Source organism: Lingula anatina, chromosome 7 (assembly GCF_051362555.1).
Source record: "Lingula anatina isolate TDL-2025a chromosome 7, LinAna3.0, whole genome shotgun sequence".
NCBI classification, from domain to species: domain Eukaryota; kingdom Metazoa; phylum Brachiopoda; class Lingulata; order Lingulida; family Lingulidae; genus Lingula; species Lingula anatina.
In genome coordinates this window covers 5,933,870-5,939,190 of record NC_141773.1, presented here as the reverse complement: position 1 = coordinate 5,939,190, position 5,321 = coordinate 5,933,870, and the positions used below count along the sequence as shown (strand labels likewise).

At 37.9% G+C, this 5,321-nt stretch overlaps 1 long non-coding RNA gene across 1 annotated transcript; it reads right to left on the bottom strand.

Moving 5' to 3' along the window:
- Positions 1 to 3,095: 3,095 nt before the first annotated feature.
- LOC106175554 (uncharacterized) lies at positions 3,096 to 4,946 on the bottom strand. Its single transcript, XR_001239684.2, has 3 exons — positions 4,803 to 4,946; positions 3,692 to 3,764; positions 3,096 to 3,349 (listed from the first exon to the last, which is right to left on the bottom strand). It is a non-coding gene; the product is annotated as an uncharacterized LOC106175554 (long non-coding RNA).
- Positions 4,947 to 5,321: the final 375 nt, after the last annotated feature.

The window sequence follows — 5,321 nt, the reverse complement described above, 5'->3', positions numbered from 1 at the left end:
CATATAGCTGACAATAGGCCATTTCCACCTGAAAATTCTACTTGCTGACGCACAAAGGCACAAGATAAACAACTCTTTGAGTCAACATGACAGATATATACATGCAGCTAATTTCTCGTCACAGGAAGAAAACTGCGACCAGCATGCGCAACACTCTATTTAGACTGTGTGCTTTGTGGAAATAGGTGATTGTTTGATCTCCATTAAAACATCGCCAGTAGTTAATTGGTAACCAAACGACTAACCCGTATTTTATTTGAGACAAAAATGAAGGGAAGAGTTGGCTATACGTTGAAGAAGTTAACCATCCACGTGTAGTAATTCGTACGCAGTGCGTCTTTGACAGCCGGAGAGAACACAAAACAGTTTATTTTGAGATCAGAAGATCTAGCTTCTTTTATGGAAAGTAAACATGGTGGCTGGATCAACCATAACATCACTTGGAACACTTGATACCATGTTTGAGTTACCGACGACAGTTTAGGACAAGCACAATATACTCTCTATTGTTTAGAACAGAGTGGCAGAGTTCATACTGGAAGCAACCAAAACAAACTTCACCGAGGACCCTTTTTTTTGGAGTAGTTGCAGATTGTTTGGATTTGTGGGGGTAAGCGCCACGTTAATATAAATCTGTGAATCTACTTAATCTAGATAATAAAAGGAACAGGGTTATTAAATATACCTCTGCGTGCGCGCTCACACAGAGAGAGAAAGACCGAGAGAGAGAGAGACAGAGAGGGACTCACTTTATGTCAATGATAATTATGTGCATCTTCAAATTCGCAAGCCTAGTAAAATTCCATACTTGTTTACTAGCGCAACTTGCTTGACAACCTCACATTATTTGTTGGTGATAAAAAAATGAGATTATTTCTGAAGATATTAAATGTCTTTTTCTGTTTATGATCGATTCATACCGCTCCGACCCATCATCAGGAAAGGAATTGGCTCACCGAAAATAATACTATCGACTCACTGAATTCAAGCACATGTACCACCCAAAGGCGATGTGCTGTCAGAAATTTACCTTGTGAACGGTCTACTTAACTGAAAAAAGTATTATCTTTTTCTAACAAAGACTTTGTAATCCATTGGTTTCATGCATCATTAGACAAAGCAAAGTACACAGATCTTGGAATCCATGCAACGTACTCCTCTAAAAAGGTAACTCTATCTGTCACGGGCCGTCTCGACTTTTCATACGATGAATCTTTTGAAAGGCAAATGGATCCTTTGCCTGGAAATAACAACATGTGCGCTCTGCCTTATGACATTTTTCTATTATCTACACTTAATATCTATGTACTCGTTCTCTGGAAACCAACACGATTATATGATTTGAGTATTGCAATGTTGCATTACATAAGTTGCACCACAGAAGAGACAATCAGATCAAAATGACGTATGTGATAAGACTTGCATATCAATCTTATCAACCCAGATTCAACTGTGTCATTTCGGATAATAAGGAAACCATTCTGAGGGCAATAGCAAACGCTGATGGAGTTCTTCGCGGAAATTAACGATCGGTTTTCCGCCCTACATAATACGATATGTCTGTATTCGTTGAGTAATACTGTAAGCATAATGTTGAGCGAGGGAGAAACCAAACAATTATTGATTTGATATAGTGAATGGATAATATTTATTAATAAAATTAATTAATACATGAATGTTTTGAATAAACAGAGAAACGGATAAATTCTTAAAATAAATAGTTATATAAATGGTCAGGTGAATTGTGTTGTGGGGTGTTGATCTCAAGGCCCAGAATCTAGAACCAAATCCAGTTTTGCTGAAACTGCCTTTGACGTTTTCACATGGATGAGAAATAGGGAGAATAGCTTGTTGACTGCAATTAAAAACTATCAGCCAGAGCTGACAAAGTTATTAAGGCTCCTAGGTTCGTTCTTTCTTGTCCCAATATACATTGAGCACGTCGGGGTAATAAAGCAGGAATAATAGAGCCAGAGGCCTGTTGTGGTTTCTTTAGTGAAAAAAATATAAGAAAAGAGACTATTTGTCGTTTCGTATAATAACCAGTGAGGAAAAACCGGGCACGTTTGACTGCAAAATTATATGGAAGCTAAATTACAACAACAACAATTCACATTAAAGCTTACTGTGTTATTTTCTATGTGCATGAAAACGTGTTAATTAATTACAGAAAACACTTCCCATATAATACTGCATATTGGGGCCGTTGCCATGTAAACAATGTTCTGTTGGCAAAACAATTGGGATCTGTGAGCTCTGTTACATTTTATAACGGGAAATGAGGCTGACATGCATGCCTCCTGTATGCAGCTATATATGATATATGTTTTACGTGTAGATCGTATCAATGCACAACGCGGGAAACAAAGTGCGTTCCTCCAAATTCGTGCCATCTTTCCTTAGAGTGGCCCGATCTCTCAAAAATGTCATTAGGATGGAACAACTAACACTGATTCCTGGTCATAACCCTATTGGGCATCTGTGGGATGTGTTTGGGTGCTCTGTGCAGAGGAGAATCAACCCCTTATTAATTTAGACCGACTCCTGCCAAGCCCTACCCTAGGTTCTAGATTTCGGTATTGTCAGCTCGATCTTGATTTCATATATAACCCACATCAACCCTGTAAATCCCACACATGGAAAGGTGCAATGAGCAAGCCAGCTTTATTGTGCCCTGACCAAGCCCGTACTCTTGTTGGTAGCATGGTGATCAGGCTGCCTACAGGGGATAAATATAGTAAGGTTCGTATCAGAAATTACCAGTTAAAAACGCCAACAATGCGAAAATGAGAGACAAAAACTATCCAGAATTGAGCGTATGTATGTATGTATAAGAATATGCCGCTGAATATTGGTCAGTTCTTACAGTTGCATTTTTGTAAATATGTTGAGGTTCCAATAAACTAATCAAATCTCAAGATACGGCAACTTTATTTATTTATTTGTTTGTTTGTTTGTTTGTTTGTTTGTTTGTTTGTTTGTTTGTTTTTGTTTGTTTATTCATAAATTTATTCTAGGCACAAGGACCGAATATTATTTCCCCGCAGTCTTAAGCGAACCCCATAATACTTGCAATGACAACATAGCACATTAAATATTTTCATGCGTTGCTTTATTAGACTACATTGTGCAACCGGTAGGCCGAAATAACGTAAACACTTAAGTCTGTTTTGTATAATCATTCAATAGGAAAAAGAGGTAAAGCATCAAAGTCATGCAAATGACTTGGGTGAAGCAAATTCCGTTGCAGTTTGGTTGCATCGAAGGTAGCCAAGGGTTTGAATCGGATTATCCGTAATAATAGCAACCCCTGCGCCTCCTGCAGACAGCTCTGCATGCGCAACCGTGCCTGAAAATGTCAGAGAATAAATTCAAGCTGAGTGTCAGCATGGCATTGGAAGCAGAAAAAAACAGTACATAAATTGCACAAACAAATGTACCAAAATCACCCAAATGTCTTTTGCCAAATAAGGGAACTTGGAAAAGAAGAGCTCCACATTATCGTAATGTTATTTCAGATTAGAGAGAGAGAGAGAGGGTGATTTTCACTTTCCATATCCAAACGAACGTACACATACTGTACACACACACACACACACACACACACACACACGTATCACTATGACTGTAGAGCAATTTCGTCATTTATCTGATTTAGCATAGAAGCTGCAAGCAGCTGTTTTTTCCTTACACGCAACTGTATCCGCGTCTGCAATGCACGTTGCGGCACGGGTTTCTTAAGCCGCATCGCAAGTACCCTCCACCTTGAAATTAAAGGAAAACAAGGCATATATACCTTTACATTGACATATATACCTTTACATTGACATATACACACCTGAATTAATTCAATTATCTTTCCAACTTTTTTTCTTTTGGGATGTTTAGCATTGACCTGCTTTAATGCATCTCTATGATTTATATATACACACACTGGACAATGGAAGTGTCACCCCTACTTAACCAATACTTTGGGGGAGATAAATGACTGTGGAATGATATGCTCCTGGTATCATTTTATTAACATCAAATTTCACAAAAGAAACGGTTCTGACTGAACAATTCAACTGTATCGATATTCTGACATCTCTTATATTCCGCCTCTTCAGGTTAATAACTTTGATTACTCTGATTTAGGGGGTGACCCTTCTATTGTCCAGTGTGTGTACCATTGTATCATATACCTCACTAGAATACATGTATGTAAAAAATGTCAAAAAATCTGATTAAACTCCATGTTATATTTCAACTTTCTTTTCATGCTTCTAGTGTTCTTTCATAAGAATGAATAGAATAAATTCTGCACTGTTGAGTATCTACAGTTAAATCCTGTCTTATTATAGAGTGCCTACATTGAACAGAGTATTTAACAACGTTTTTTTTTTTTTTTTTTTTTGTAAAATCTTTCAATTTGTACATAAAATATTTCATTAAAGTACCCTCATGAGTGGAGTGTTTTTGAAATACTTTTTATGCCATGTTTTTAGATAATTTACTTCTGAACGCTGTTCTGATATTTTCATTGAGGATGGGGGCTGAATTTTTCAATCAATCCGGAAGTTGGGTCCCGAAAAAATTTGAATACTATCAGGAGTGTTCCCGAATTTATTTGGGGGGATCACAGCCATTTTCTCCTCCACCCCTAACCCCCTCCAAATTAATAATGACCAGTATCTAAACAATGTGAATACTGAAAAAGCTGAAAATCAATATGCGAACAGTATGAACCAAAACCCTGTCAATTGGGTATCTGACGTCCCCCGTTAACATGCAGTGTGAACAGAAACCATGATTATACTTACGGAGACTGCCACCGCGACAGGAATAGCAGGAAGTGGCCACGCCCACGGCAGCCAGCAGGAACAAGGCAATAATCAATACTTTGACGTTAGCCATTGCGATCTTTCAAATGAACCTCGCAAGCGATGGAGTAACGTTGTTTGGAAATCTCTTTTTATAGTCAACAAAGATGCGTGCCACGGATTCTTAATTTCTTTTATGCAACTTTTGAAAAGAATTATGGGACAGATTTACAAACTATTTCCTTGTTGGAAAAAGTGTGCAAGGTACCGTGTTCAATGCTTCTTTTCTTTTATCCTTCTGGGTGAGTGCCAATTCATTTGTCATACCACCGTCGAGGTAAATCGGCCCACAATGCTCTCATCTTTTTTTTTTTTTCTTTTTGTGCTAGCTGATTAACAATCGGCGTTCGCATTAATGACTGGTCTAACAGCCAAATGTGTTACAGCGGCATTGTTTTGATTCGATAACAATTAGCTTGTTGTTTCAGACCATCCAAGGGTTAAACTAAAAAAAACATC